Source organism: Uranotaenia lowii, chromosome 2, assembly GCF_029784155.1.
Source record: "Uranotaenia lowii strain MFRU-FL chromosome 2, ASM2978415v1, whole genome shotgun sequence".
Classification (NCBI taxonomy): Eukaryota; Metazoa; Arthropoda; class Insecta; order Diptera; family Culicidae; genus Uranotaenia; species Uranotaenia lowii.
The window spans coordinates 148,054,385-148,070,978 of NC_073692.1; the positions used below are offsets into that span (position 1 = coordinate 148,054,385).

Consider the following 16,594-nt stretch of genomic DNA (forward strand, 5'->3'; position numbering starts at 1 on the left):
GATTTTCCCTTTTTGGATCTCAGTGTGATGTTAATTAATCTCATCGTAAGCATCACAGACAATTGCTGTCTTGAATGTTGACGTTTTCTCAGCCTGAAAGTCACAAGCAGAAGCACTACTTTTTTAGGGCAGAGATGCCGGTAAATTTTGACGAAGGAATAATATTTTCGCCAACTGTTGAACAATTGAACTTTAAACCCAGAAATAGAACAAGTTTTCCAGTTCAGAAGAAGTTTAAGTTACCACAAGTTTATATAACACTTCTTGTTATAACTGTTGAATGTTCAATGCCAGTTAAAATCTTTTTAAACATCTTTCTAAAGAACATACATCTACCAAATTCATTTTAATCTGGCATATGATAAGATTTTCTTTAGTATATTTCTATCTTAATTGAATGATTCTTTTTTTCTTAACTTTCTTTTCTTTTCGTAGTTTACTAATTATATAGTGCTTAAAAACATGATTCTGGTGCGATTAATCTTTCTTTTTTCCTGGGAGTGATAAGTCTCACATCTTGTCGGTAGACATGCAATTTATGAAATTTTATTTCCCACAGCAATGAACTTTGAAATATTCAAAAAAACCTTTTCTTAAAATTTTTGCGTTTTCATTATGGACAAAGAATTACAAATATCGAAATTCTCGAGCTCAAAACTTTTTGTTAAACACAATGTCTTCTAGAAAATCATTTTAAATTATTTTTGTCACAGCAAACTTCGAATAAAACATTCAAAATATAAAAAGTTATATTTGGAATATTAGAAAATTCGTTTGGAGTCGAAATTCTCACGTAGAGTTTCAATATTCATGAAAAAAATTATTTCTTATTCATCAAAATAAATTGTTAAGTTAGGAAACAGATTTGTTTCATTTGAAAATCAAAGCCAAAATTTGAAACTAACAAATAAACCATTCTTATCATGATGCCTGGCATCCCAGCTTTTGATACCGGCTGGAATCGATAACATGTGAGAAGCGTTTATGAACCAAACAATACAGAAATTACAAAATTTTCCCATCAAATAAAAGAAGCGGTTGGCAGCTTCTATCTAAACGGATGAAAATTTTTATCTAAGTTTTGGAAAAAATCATTTGAATAATATGTATTTAAAGTATCTGATGAATATAATTTGATAAAATATTAAAGCCACTGTTTGTTAACGTTAGCATTCAAATCTTTTCCAAATGTTATACTAACTGGAGTGATGTTTGAAATTCCCTGCGGGGATTTTTTGAGGTAGAAAACATGGAAGTTGCATCAAAAGTAGGATATGCTTCGCTTCATATCCACCTATCTTATGTCCGCCGAATTCACTCGTTCTATTCAGTGCGCTTTTAGAAGGTTTATAAAATTCTTGATAGAAAAAATACGGCTTAAATTACAATGTGCCACTTAATGTCAAGATAGACCTTTTTTTCTACAGTTTGGATTTATTGTCTGAATCACTTAAGCTGTTTAGCTGCCAAATTGGTCAAAAAAAAATTTCTTCTATAATCATAATAATTGTTCTGAACAGTTGATTTTTTTCAAACGGTTGTTGCGGCCGTTTATAAATGTCGTTGTTTAAAAAAAACCACAAAAAGACATTCAGAAACATTTTCTTTTCATTAAGGAAAATGGCTTTTTTGAAAAAAAAATGATAATTTTCAACCAAATTGGCCTTTTTAAAGTGGTGTAGGAGAATTCGGGAAGCTCAAAGATTTTTTTGAAACAATGGCTATTCTGGGCCAAAATTCGTAACAACTACTAAAACACTCATAAGTGGTTTGAAAAAATAGCAGTAATGTCAAAGACTTGTTTTGGCATGTTCGAAAATCATCTCATTCCGAGAAAACCGTTGATATTAAATAAATTTTAAAGGTTATCGTTTTAAAAAGAATCCAATATGGTTGAAACAAAGGTATGGCTTATGACGTCACGGCCTCAATTAATCACTGCTTTACTTAGAAAGAATCAATTGATATCAAGAAGCCATGATTTTGTTTCGAATGAATATACATATATTTACAAAAAACAAAGACAATTCTACAATAAATACATATCTTTATCTAGATAAAAAGAATTTTTTATTTGATCCCTTCAAAAATTAAATTATATTTGTTTTTTTTTATGTACAGCTATGCTATCAATATCGTTTATCACATTTGAATAGCTAGACCTTTTTTGAAAAATGGCTTTTAATTTCATGTATTTTTTCATCTTTAAACCCACCAAAGTTCTGAAAAAATAATTTTTATACAGTCGCATTAACTTCTTCAATTATATCATGAATTGTTTTGTAATCAGTTTATACATGCAAACCTCGTATTGGTGATTCACATTTTGAATTTTAAACCCAGCCTTTTTTGCAACTAAACATTTTAAAACTATAGTTAAAGTGTTCACAAAATTCATAGGGCAATGTTTTGTGCAAAAATTCACTTTTTTGTATCACAATTCCCACAGGTTTTAACGCTTTCAGCATTGAAATGCTCAATGAATAACAATCCTTACCGGGCTTTCGTAAATTCATATTTTTATCAAAGCGTTTGAAGTAATTCATTTCAGCGCCTTGTTAATTGGAAGAGGAAATCTCAATAATTTACGGTGGAAAAATCTAATTAAATTTAACTATCAGGAATAATATCTTTATAAAATAGTAAATGGGGAAAACAGCTGACGATTTCTTTAATAGGATGACCTAAACAAATCTGAAATCGTGATTTTTTTTCTCGATGTGATGTTTAGCGAATTTCATGTGACGTTGATATCGTTGAATGTCACAACGAAATTCCTTGTGCTCTTGAATTGATACTCGCTACGCTGAGTATAAATTTCATATGATAATCTGAAATCATGCAGTTCTGCTTTAAATAACGAACAAATACAATAATTTATCCAGCCCAACTATATTCGATGTATACTCTTGGGCTCGAACATGGTCATTGGGTCAGGAGGCAACTGACTTGCCAAATGAGCTATAGTACCCATTTTTGTATACAATCTAGATTCAGTTTTCAAAACAAAATTGATTGTTTTTATTACCATTCCAATTTTCAAGACTAAAAATTTATGATTGATGCTTTTGAATTTTGTGATGTGATGTAAGTCATGGGATTTTTTTTTAATAATAATAGAATTCTGAAACCATAACTTATTAAATTCACCGAAATTTAATCTACTACTCAAATATCAATATTTTATTTCAAAAATTCTGCATGGTAAGTCCTATACATAAAACCATTAGATCGTGATTCAAAGCACTGTCTGTAGAACCAAATATAAGACAATAAAAATTATAATTCAATGCTCTAATTGTGTTGCTAGTAAATTACCAAACAGAAGGATTTTAGCCTCGCTCTATTTGACATCCATTGCATATACAAACTCATTTTGAATGACGAATGAACACAAAAATTAAAAATTATTCCATTATCAGGTTGCCACTTTCGTGATTTTGGGATCTGTGTGTAAGAATTTTTGAAACTAGAATGATGACGCATCTTCCAAACCCATCAAAGAAATAAAAAAGTTTGATTTTCTGAGCACCTAACTGCGTAGAAGAAGTTAAGTTGCAAGTATGGTTGAAAATAACAAAACATAACAACTTTTGCTTATTGCTCTGTAAAATGTGATTTATTGCAGATCAAATTTTTGATATTTTGCTCATAACATTTGTATGATTGATTTTGATTTGTCTTTAACCTATCAAGATTTTTTTGTTAGAGAAATGCAAAATTCTCAAACAATTTTGAAATATCTGAAAGTAATTTTTCCAAAAAAAAAAACAATGTCAAAATCATTACTGATGTTATGAAATCGCTTGGTACTTCTTCGTACCTGAAAATAATCACATTTTCGTATGGGATAGAAAGAATTAAAGAAACATGAGCTATCAAAGAACGAAACATAACATGAGCCGTAAATATCATGAATTTTTCGAAAAAGATACAACGGCTCACCGGCAGGACTTGAACCTGCAATCTTTGCTTCAGTACAACGGCGCAATAGCCAATTTCACCACGGTGAACATGATGAAACCGGCCGACACGACCAATGTCGAGCTAATTACTGAAATTTAGGTTTGAAATTTAAAAAAAAGCTGCTTTTGTTTGCTTATAAAACGTAAAAAGACCTAGATTATTTTGTTATTGCTTTGTTTGATGAATCTACGACTCACCTGACTTCATAAAATTGAATTCGATACTAGATTCCCGAGCAGAATCGCTCATCGTGCCCCGATTAATGGTGCTCATACTGCCCCAGTGGTGGTTCTCATTATACCCCTATGGTGATTGGTTTTCAGCTTTTGGCAAATGCATTTTTAAACGATTTGATCTAGTTTTTCAAGTTTCAGCCAACTAGGAAATAGACTATTTTAGAGTTCAAACAAGAAACAATGATGTAATTCACATATTATGCATAGCTGTTTTCTATAGCTAAATACGCGTTTTCCTTAAGGTAGCCATTATGCCCTTATCTCCCCTATAAAACATTTTGTGTGCCTGGTTTGGTACGCTGTGACACCAATTAAAGTAATTTTTTGTTCAATTCGAACTTATTTTACAACTTTTCTGTCGCTAAAGATGAAAAATTAAAAAAAAAACACAAAGGTGCTGCATACATTCAGGAGTAAAATCTGCGTGTGAGACATTAGGTTTAAGGCAGCGCACCTAGCAGTTGATTTTGGAAGCTAGTGGTTCCACCCAAAATCTAAGATTGTTCTACTCAAGATCATATTTTACTTTTTAAAACTACGCTATTAATTGATATTTTAGTGGAAAACTCTTTACAAAACTCCGAACAATGTTTTTTATGAGTTTCACTACCATTTTAGTCATAAAGAATAAGTTTATAACGGTCTTTGAATAAACGTTCAAAGTCAGCATAAATAATTTAAAATTGTAGCAGAGAAGGCGTATGTTTTCAAGCTGCTAATAATATTATTTCATTTCTTAAAATTTAGCAAAAATGACAAAGCTTGTATTAAAACATCTTGAAAAAGTGTTTGTTCAACATTTTGACAAGATTTATAAATAATCATTGTTTTAGATCTTTGGAAAAGTAAAAGGTTCTACTCACGATCGTTTACCCTATAAATACTTATTCTTTGTGAATAGGGTTATGAATTGTTTTTTGATTTTACAATCATATTCAATGGTTTTTTCCTGTCTGAAAATTCAATTTTGTGCGGGAATGGTTCTCTTGAGCCGTCTAGATTTATGAAAGACAGAAAGAAAATATTTGAAAATTTATGCATTCATGTATTCTAGAATTGATTTAAAATTTCAAATCTGTTTATTTTTCAAACAAACATTTACATAATTTTCATCGCATTTTAGTCACAGAGATTTGCTAAATAGGCATTGGATTTTTGCAACCTCTTCTATGGGCGTACTTACATACATTTGATGCTTTCAGAGCCAAATAGTTATAAGTGTTTGCACTTATAATGATCGATTTTGAGCTAATAATGATCAACGATTTTGCACATCTCAAACTATATATTATGCTAACATTATTTTTAAAAAGAGACTGAAGTAATAATGATTTTAAAATTTTTAGTATAAATATTATACACAGCCCATGGAAACGCTCTCCTTTGTTGCATAAATGATTCATGGAGTGTATTCGAAACAAAATGCAATACACTCATTTTGTGGACAGCTTTTGGATGCATCAATGGAAATAGATATTTTTTTTCAGTGGAGCTCCCGAGCGGTTTTTGAGAAAACGTCCAATACAAAAGCTCATTGACCAAAAATTTTAGGCAAGATCGTGGAAAAACCAGGGAAGTTCCAGTGAAAGACTTCAAAACAGCTAGAAATCAATTTTGTATATTAAATAAATTTTGTGTATTAAATAAATCGTTCAATCAGACCTAGAGAATCTAACAGTGAGCTATTATTTGAATGAAAGTGCTGATTAATTCCATGGAGGTAAAGAATTTAAAAGTTTAAATCAAGCGCAATCCAAAAATTTCAATTTCAAAAATGGTAAAGAAAAAGCTGCCCACCGGTAAAATGAACAAAATACGGTGGTCAAATCGTGCACAACATTAAGCGGGGAAATATTTTGAGTAATTTCGTAGTGAACAGCGAAACACACTCTTTAGCCAGCTCCTGGCAGGTTTCCAGCTAGAAACTTTTCGTTGAAAAATTTCGCATAGATGTTTCGGAGATAAACGAAGAGTAAAATATGATGTCAACAACACAAACTATAAATAAGTCAGTATTATATAACGATTGACACAAATAAACAAAGAAGACTGCCTCCAAATTCGACTTTTTTACCTGCATAGCACTTCCATAGGTCTCACATTGATGATACTCTGCTATTACGCGAAAACTGCGGTGGAGTAATAAAAATTCAATAAAGGACTTTCTGCTTAATTTGTCGTAACTTCAATCCAATTAAAAATTTTGAGTGTGTCATTTTAGAATAAGCGAATCCTGAGGTCCAAAAAATTTAAATACACATTTTTACAGATAAATCTATTTTTTTTTTTTAATTCTATGGAGAAATTAAATGATGTTTTCGTAGAACTTGGTAATTTTTAGAAGCAAACTTAATTTAAATTTCTGTGTACAAAGTTTAAAAATTGTTTAACTATTTTTTTCTAGACTACAATTTCTTTACATTTCAAGCAAACAACTTAATCTTTTGATTATTTTTATAAAGAAAGAAGAATGAATCAGGACCGTAAAACATTTTGTGCCAAACGAAATAGTTACTTCTCTAACTGTTTTCAATAAATCAAACATGTTTAAAAATCTTCCAAGCCTGAGTTGAATGATATTGATTCACGTACACAAATCATTGAAGTAGTATTAAGAGCTCATAGTTCTTGTTCCACTTTTTGCATTTTGAGGCGTTCCAATAAAATCCCTGTTTAATAGCATTATATCAAGATTATAACTTAATCAGATAGAATATTGACCACCGAAAAAATACAAAAATTAAGGTCTTACATATAAGATTTCATGCAATGTTTGCTAAGGATTCAAGTTCTTGTATGCAAGGTTGCATTGTCTTCTGCCTTGTTTTAGAATTTGCATGTATTGTTTCAAAATTGCACAATTCTTGAACAGTTATTGCACAACCGGGAGTTTTAAACCCACACAGAGCCATACCTGATGCATTGGAAGGAGAGATTTAAAATTCCAATAAAAGCTTTCGAAGCAAGTAAATTGTGGCATGAAAAAATTATTGTATTGAAAAAGACGTATGTATATATTTTTTCGAATCGACAATAACGAAAAATATCGATCATTTTAATATCAAAGCTACATAAAGGGTGATACGGTCAAAATTTGGTCAAGGGAAAACGCGTGTAAATCCGTGAAATTGTTTATTTAAAAAATCAAATTAAATTTCTTTTTCAAGTTTAATTAGTATAAAATTCAGAAAAATTATTCCGATAGGCTTCCGCTTTTCCAAATCCGAATTGCCAGGCCTTACGCTTAACCCTTGCCATCAGATTTTGTACAGCCACCTTGTCCACTTCCATCGCCGCAGAAAGCCAGTTTGCCTTGAACTGCTGCTCGTCCTTAGCCGTTTTTTTGGTCTTCTTTAGGTTCCACTTGACAATAGCCCAGTATTTTTCAATTGGGCGGAACTCTGGCGTGTTGGGAGGGTTCTTGTCCTTGGGAACCACCTGCATGTTGTTGGCGGCGTACCACTCCATGGCCTTTTTACCGTAATGGCAAGATGCCAAATCCAGCCAAAACAGTAGGGGAGAATGAGGATACTTGATCCCTGGGGATACTTGATTCCATAGCTATATCTCGAAACTGGAATGTCTTACAAAGATCAAATGTTCTAGAAAAATGTGCCAAAATGAGCAAAATGATAATGCCTGCAGTTTAAATTTTTTTAACAAAATAATTGTTTGAGTAATTGAGTAATTGTTTGAAAAATTTCACAAAATGTAACTTGAAGATCTTTTTTCATCACTTTAAAATGTTCCTTACATGGGAAAATTATGAAAAAATTATTTGTTCCAATGAATCAATCGTTCGAGCGTAAAATGAACTTCATAATGCCATATTTTCAAAGCAATGGAAAACTCTCAACTTTTTTCAGAAAAAAGTTTTCTAAAATGTTGATAATGGGTACAATTGATCCCCTAGAGTTGGGCTACAATTGATCCCCCTTCCAAACGGCATATTCTTCATCTGAATTGATCGTTTTGATTGCTGATTACGAAGTTACTAATATTTATCCAAAAACTAATATTTATCAAACAATTGTCTGAAGAAAAGAGCAAAAATATTTAATTTTCTCTTAGTTATAAAAAATAGCGCCTTTAAGTATGCAATGTTATTAGCGTTGAGACAAAGTTATAGAATTTCTTCTTATGTCTGCTATAAATTGTAAAATGAGAACAAACATGACCAAAATAATCAATTAACATTCTATCTTGGGGTTTTGTTTGATTTTTATACAAGGATTAGGGCTTCCTAAATAAAAGATCAAGTCTCCTTCAATAGGGGATCAAGTCTCCCCTAACTTCAGAAAAATCGCAATTTTTTTACTCCCACGAAAATGCTTCTAATTCATCAACGGGTTCAAGTATCGGTCTAATTTTTGGAGCATAGAAACTTGAAGTTACAAGCTGTCAGAAAATGTCAAAGACGACGAGTTCCTAATTTTTTCCAAAAAGATATGGTGAAAATAAGAAAAGGGGATCAAGTATCCCCACTCTCCCCTACTGAACAACCGTGTTTCTTCAGGAAATTCAGCAGACGTTTATTCAAACACTCTTTCACGTAAATTTCTTGGTTGACAGTCCCGGAAGCTATGAAAATGCTGCTTTTCAAGCCACAGGTACAGATGGCTTGCCAAACCAGATATATCTTCGCGAACTTTGTCAGTTTCATGTGCTTGAAAATATCTGCTACACTTTCGATCGCAGTAGCTCGCCCAGTGCAGACGCATTTTTTTCTGCCTGAGTGTTTTGATTTTAACCTAACAAAAGTGCTGTGTTCCGAAGTACAGTTTTCCACGAGGAGTGATTTTTTCCTGCTGACGGCTCGGTCGTTAATTGCCGGGGTTTGTCAACGGAGCCGACTGGCACAGGTGTGCAAACGCCAATTTGGTTCGCTGCAGCAGGTTTTTTTTCCATCACCATCTCCATCAAGGCCATATTCATCTTCGGAAGGCGCCTTCCTGTTCGCCCTTCAAATTCGGATTTTGGACATCGTCAGGGCGGTAACTCGGTGGATTCGGTTCTGATCGCCGCATCCGGGTAATCACAGGACGGTCGAGCATTTGGTCCGATCAACGCCTACATCTTGTTCCGACGGAGGACCACGTGGCTGGTGAAATCATTTGTAGAAACAAAGTGCAAAAGCTTGTGAGTCTTTTATTCTTTTTTTCACTTTTTCTTCTCTATCTGTTTCCCTTTATTCGATCATTGTGTGCTTCGTTTATATTTTCAAAACGGGAGCACTCGTGTTCTCGTGAGAAAATATGAACGATGGCGGGGAGTTGAACTCCTCAGCTGAGGATGATAAGGATGTTACCTACGAGGATGAGGAGCATTTGGAGGATTCAGATGATGCTGGTCCGTCAAATGTTTCTCATTCTTCGATGAGTGTTAGTTCTTTGTCAACCACGGTTGAGAGTAGAACACCCCGACTCCGAACCTACACAGACGGTTCATCTTTTACTGGGCCTTGGGTGGTTTTCATCCGGCCCAAACCTAATGGAAAACGTCTTAACGTGGTACAGATCACCAAAGATCTGGCGAGGTGGTCCTCCGTGACCAGCATTTCAAAGGTGCGACCAGACAAGCTGCGCGTTGTAGTGGCTGATCGGAAAGGTGCAAATGAAATTGTTGCCAGCAAGTTCATTAACCTGGAGTACCATGTTTTTGTTCCGTCTCGAAACGTCGAGATCGAGGGCGTGATAACGGAAATGAGCCTGGAGGCAGAGTACGTTAAGTCCAACGGCGTTGGTAAGTTTAAAGGCCTTGAGTCGACTTCAGTCGAAATCTTGGATTGTCGCCAACTTAAAACTGCCAACGTTGTGAACGGAGTTAAAAAGTACTCGCCTTCAGCCTCATTTCGCGTAACCTTCGCAGGTACCGCCCTCCCTCACTACGTTTTGATCAACGGAATGTTGAAGCTTCCTGTGCGACTCTTTGTGCCTCGCCCAATGAGTTGCAAAAAGTGCATGAAAATGGGACACACCGAGTCCCATTGTTGTAACAAGGCACGCTGCCCTCGTTGCGCAGAGATTCATGAGGAAGGAGCGTGCTCAGCAATAGAACAGAAATGTGTCTATTGCGGGGGCTCACCTCATGATATCTCTGTGTGCGAGGCATTTAAGAGTCACTGGGATAAGGAGAGGCGCTCTTTAAAAGAACGATCCAATCGTTCTTACGCCGCTATTTTAAAGAGCGCTTCTCCCCCGACTCAACCTCAGTTAAGTAACATTTTTTCAGTGCTGCCAGTTGACAATGAGGACTCTACTGATGAAGAGACCCCTTTCGTTTTTGTGGCAAATTCACGGAAACGAGCCAAAACAACTTCCAAGTCCTCCAAAGTTCCAAACAAAATCCCTACTATTAGTTCTCCAATCAGCGCCACTAAAAAGTCGGTAGCTCCGAATAAAGAAAAACTAGTTCCTCCTGGATTCCGAACGACTTTTTCACCACCAAATTTCACATCAACAGCGGGGACTTCAGCTGCAGCGAGTACTCCAACCACTAACGCGGTTTTGTCTGAATCAGTCTCCCAGCCAGGACTTTTCAAGCTTTCTGACATTCTTAATGGAATTTTCTCGTTCTTAAACGTATCTGAATCCGTAAGAGGCATTGTTACTACAATGCTCCCTATAGTAAAGACACTTTTGAAGCAATTGATGCAAACTTGGCCCTTTCTATCAGTGTTTATTTCTCTCGATGGCTAATTTAAGCCGAGAGGTCGGAGATATCACTGTGTTGCAGTGGAATTGTCGTAGTTTAATCCCTAAACTGGATCCGTTCAAACATCTTCTTCATGAAACTAGTTGCGATATTTTTGCCCTTTCTGAAACATGGCTTTCTTCTCAAACAGATATTCCATTCCACGACTTTAACATTATCCGTCTGGATCGCAACGATTCTTATGGAGGGGTGCTTTTGGGGATCAATAAGCGCCACTCCTTTTATAGAATCCACCTCCCTTTATCAGGAGGAATTGAAGCTGTTGCATGTCATACAACTATAAGAGGTAAGGACTTATGCGTTGTCAGTTTGTACTGGCCTCATAGAGTTGCAGTGGATCGAAGTCACCTAGAGGACCTGTGCTCAGTACTTCCTGAGCCAAGGTTGATCCTGGGTGACTTTAATTCTCATGGAACTGTTTGGGGGGAGCAAATTGATGATAGACGTTCTTATCTTATTTATGGCATTTGTGACAGTTTCAATTTAACAGTTTTGAACACGGGTGAAAAAACACGGGTGCCTAAACCTCCTGCAAGACAAAGTGCAATTGACCTCTCACTCTGCTCAAATTCACTATCATTGGATTGCCAGTGGAAGGTAATCCCCGATCCCAATGGTAGTGATCACTTGCCTATCAAAATTTCGATCACCAATGGGGTCAACACTTCAAACTCAACAAACATGGCATATGATCTCACAAGACACATCGACTGGAAAAAGTACTCGGACGCAGTTATTTCAACCATCAATTCTGTGGACGTATTACCTCCGTTGGAGGAATATACTTTTCTTGCTCGCTTGATTTATGAAAGTGCAGTTCAATCTCAAACGAAACCCATCCCAGATCCATCTGTTCGCCGAAGGCCTCCCAATCCATGGTGGGACAGGCAGTGTACTAAACTTTACGTGGACAAATCGAACGCTTTCAAAGTTTTTCGGAAACACGGAACCCTGGATAACTTCAACGCGTATTTTTCTCTTGAGCAGCAATTTAAAAACCTGATCAAGGGAAAAAAACGTGCACATTGGCGTAATTTTGTGGGAGGTTTATCGCGGGAAACATCCTTAAGCACTTTGTGGAATGTGGCACGCAGCATGCGCATTCGTTCTTCCACGAACGAAAGTGAAGAACATTCGCATAAATGGATTTTAAATTTCGCACGGAAAATCTGTCCGGATTCCACACCTGTGCAAAAAATCATCCGAAGTGTGTCTCCGAACAGATGTGATCTGGATTCCAGCTTTTCAATGATGGAATTCTCACTTGCTCTCCTCTCTTGTAACAATTCAGCTCCTGGAGTTGATAAAATAAAATTCAACTTGTTGAAAAACCTTCCGGATGCCGCCAAATTTCGCTTGTTGAATTTATTTAATCAATTCTTAGAGCATAACATTGTTCCCGAAGATTGGAGACAAGTGAGAGTTATTACTATCCAAAAGCCTGGGAAACCTGCGTCCGATTTTAATTCGTACCGTCCAATAGCGATGTTGTCTTGCATTCGTAAATTGATGGAGAAAATGATTTTGTTCCGATTGGATAAATGGGTGGAAGCAAATGGTCTCCTTTCAGATACTCAATTTGGGTTTCGAAGGGGCAAAGGGACAAACGATTGTCTTGCTTTGCTGTCTTCAGAGATACAAATGGCGTACGCAAAACGTGAGCAAATGGCTTCAGTGTTTCTAGACATAAAGGGAGCTTTTGATGCAGTCTCAATAGAGGTGTTGTCAGACAAGTTGCACTCTCGGGGTCTGCCTCCACTATTGAACAACATCTTATACAGCTTGCTTTGTGAGAAACATCTGAACTTTGCTCACGGAGATATTTCAATTAGAAGGACTTCTTACATGGGCCTCCCGCAAGGTTCATGTTTGAGTCCACTTTTGTACAACTTTTACGTAAGTGACATCGACAGTTGTCTCTCTGAAGGTTGCACACTAAGACAACTTGCAGATGACGGAGTAGTGTCTGTCACAGGATCTACTGAGTCTCATCTGGACAGACCTTTACAAGATACTTTAGACAGATTGTCAACCTGGGCTTTGGGGCTTGGGATTGAGTTTTCTCCACAGAAAACGGAGATGGTTGTTTTCTCTAAGAAACGTAGACCTGCTCAACCTAAGCTTCAACTCCTAGGCAGAACGATCACTCAATCGAGGTGTTTTAAGTATCTTGGGGTTTGGTTTGATTCCAAGTGTACCTGGAGAGCCCACATAGAGTATCTGAAAGGGAAATGCCAACAAAGAATCAATTTTCTCCGATCAATCACTGGCACCTGGTGGGGAGCCCATCCAGAAGATCTTTTGAAATTGTATCGAACAACTATTCTCTCAGTTATGGAATATGGTAGCTTCTGTTTCCAGTCAGCTGCTAAAACTCATCTCATCAAACTCGAGCGTATCCAATATCGTTGTCTTCGCATCGCTTTGGGCTGTATGCTCTCAACGCATACCATGAGTCTTGAAGTTTTGGCAGGCATACTCCCACTAAAAGATCGATTCAATTTATTATCACTCCGGTTCCTCATCAGGTGTGAGGTCATGAACCCATTGGTGATCGTTAATTTTGAAAGGCTTCTTGAGCAAAATCTTCAAACCAGATTTATGTCTATATACCATATCTTCATGTCCATGCCGGTTAATCCTTCTTCATATTCTCCAACTCGTGTTTACATCCCAGACTACGACAACTCTTCTGTCCAGTTTGATTTGTCTATGCAGCAAGAAATTCGTGGAATCCCTGATTCACATCGCCCACTTCTGATTCCAAGAATTTTCGATGCTAAATATAGACACGTCGATGCTGACAAAATGTACTTTACAGATGGGTCGCTTATAGAGGAATCAACGGGATTTGGAGTTTTTAACGAAATAGCTACCGCCTCTTATAACCTCCATCCACCATGCTCGGTATACATCGCAGAGTTAGGAGCCATTTACTGGGCGTTGGACAGCGTCGTTTCAAGGCCAGTAGGACACTACTACATTATAACGGACAGCCTCAGTTCTGTTGAAGCAATCCGTTCAATAAGACCAGGAAAGCACTCACCGTATTTCCTCGGGAAGATACGAGAGACTCTGAGTGCTTTATCAAGACGTTGCTTTACCATCACCTTCGTTTGGGTCCCCTCACATTGCTCGATAATGGGTAATGAGAGGGCGGACTCTCTGGCAAAGGTGGGGGCGATGGAAGGCGACACATATCACCGTGAAATCGTCTTCAACGAATTTTACTTCTTAGTTCGAAGAAACTCTCTTGTCAACTGGCAGCACAAATGGGACGAGGATGAGAAGGGTCGGTGGCTCCACTCGATTATCCCAAAGGTAAGCCTTAAACCCTGGTTTAATAGATTGGATCTGAGTCGGGATTTTATTTGTATATTTTCCCGTCTCATGTCCAATCATTATTCCTTAGACGCGGTACTCTATCGTTTTGACATTGCTGGCAGCAATTTGTGTAGTTGTGGCCAAGGTTACCATGACATCGAGCATATTGTCTGGTCGTGTGAGGTCCATCTTGTCGCCAGAACGAATTTAATAGACTCCCTTTGGGCCCGAGGAAAACCACCTAATGTTCCAGTGAGAGATGTACTAGCTGTGCTAGATTTGGACTACATGTTCGAAATCTACCTTTTTCTAAAAGCTATCGATCTTCGTCTATAATTCTTTTTTATTTTCATATTTCCCTTTCCTATCTTCTTCCTCTTTAAAATAAAAGTGTTAAGCTAAGCAAAATATTGTAAAAACAAAAAAACGAGTTTGGCTCCTTAAAACCTTAAGGTATGAGCCGTTTCAAATAAAGAATTACAAAAAAAAAAAAAATATCTGCTACACAGCAAAAAAAAGTATTGTGAAATTACATCAAATACCTGCACATAACTTGAGTCGCAAATGTTACTAAATATTACATCGTCAGCATTTATCCGGCTGTTTGAAACCATCTGATATGTATTGTACCGCTGATGCAAAATGGGCCAAATTTCCTAAAAATGTAAAATAAGGAAATTATATTCAAAGCTATAGGTTTGCTTACATTTTTATTAAATTTTGGTAGTACTTACACGCCAAACAAATTCAGCTGAGGTCCGTAATCCGTTTCTAACTTTTTGAAATGAAAAAATTTGAACGTCAATTGAAGAAAACATTGACTACTTGATGCGATATCACACAAAAAGTTGTGATTTTACACCACACGACGTATTCACATTGTGTACATCGTTAAGATGTATTATATCAACAGAAATCCCTAATACTACAACGTCTCCAGAAATTACATCGTCCATCGTTACGTTTTTTTTTGCTGTGTACCTTTCCCCTTCCTTTTGCCGTATAAAACTCCTGTCCCGGAAGCTGCTTGTAGTCGGCTTTGACGTAGGTTTCGTCGTCCATTACCACGCAGTCAAACTTCGTCAGCATCGTAGTGTACAGCCTCCGGGATCGCCCTTTGGCCGTCGTATTTTGTTTATCATCGCGATTTGGAGTCACTACCTTCTTGTAAGTCGATAGTCCGGCTTGTTTTTTGGCTCGATGCACGGTTGTAGACGATACACCCAGCTTATTTGCGGCATCTCGGAAAGAGAGGTTAGGGTTTCACTTTAAACTACCGGCAACTCTCTTTGTCGTCTCAGCGGCTTCCGGGTTTCGATTTCCCCCCGATCCAGACTTCCTGGCTGTCGACAAACGTTCCCCAAACACTATGATTACATTTGTAACGGTTCATTTGGCAACTTTTAACGATTTTGCCAGCTTTGCGTGCGAGTAGCTCGGATTTTCGCGATGCGCGAGCAAAATTTTGATACGCTGCTCTTCTTCCTTGGATGGCATTTTGACAACTGAAGAGTGAATTCCAAAATCAAAATAGAAGCAACATTCTACACACACATCTTCAAAATGAGGGGTGTTCAGGTTTTTTAAATGCAAATTTAAAAGAAATACGTCAAGTTGATATTGACCAAATTTTGACCGTATCACCCTTTATATCTTAATAATATATAAATATCTTGCTGAGGTATAGATTTGTGTGATAATTTTGATATGACTTTCTGATAGAGAAGCCAAAGAATCTCTTTCGGCACTAGTAGATTTGCGGGTTGGATTAAATTTATTCAATATCAAAAGAAATACCCTCATTTAACATCTATCATCGTGTTTGCCTGAAAAGATTCGAGTTTGCAGTTCTGAAAAAGTTGATCAGAATATTTTTTAAAGAAATTTTAAGTTGGCCTAGAAATATAAAGATGATTTACTACCGGAGATTAGTGTTATCTTATTTTAATCGCAGCTGGGATATATTATGTGAACAGCTTTTGAACTACTTGCGTGATTCTTTGCCACTCGCCGATGAAGAAACCCATCGCATTCCTACCCACATTGAAGACTGTGTCCGACCGGGCAAAAAATAAATATTCTACCTTGAATTTTCACAACTCGCCGAAATGCCAAAAATTAAATAAGAACACCGGAGATTAAAGAAAAATTTAGTATGGTTTTTTAAGAAGAGATTACTAACCGTAATTTATGCTTGTTACTTAATTTATTGGCCTTATTGGTGGAAAGTGATGCCCTTTTTAGTAAAAACATCTAGAGAATTTGAAACGTTATAGACGGATAGAAAGTTAGGACAAATGAAAGATGGTGAAATGAGCGGTTAGAATTTGATTAAGAAGTATTATCATCACATA

General features: G+C 36.5%; 1 protein-coding gene across 2 annotated transcripts in view; it reads left to right on the forward strand.

Moving 5' to 3' along the window:
• Positions 1-16,594, forward strand: part of LOC129749438 (cyclic nucleotide-gated cation channel subunit A) — a 721,507-nt gene that overhangs the window by 322,356 nt on the left and 382,557 nt on the right. The window lies entirely within an intron of this gene.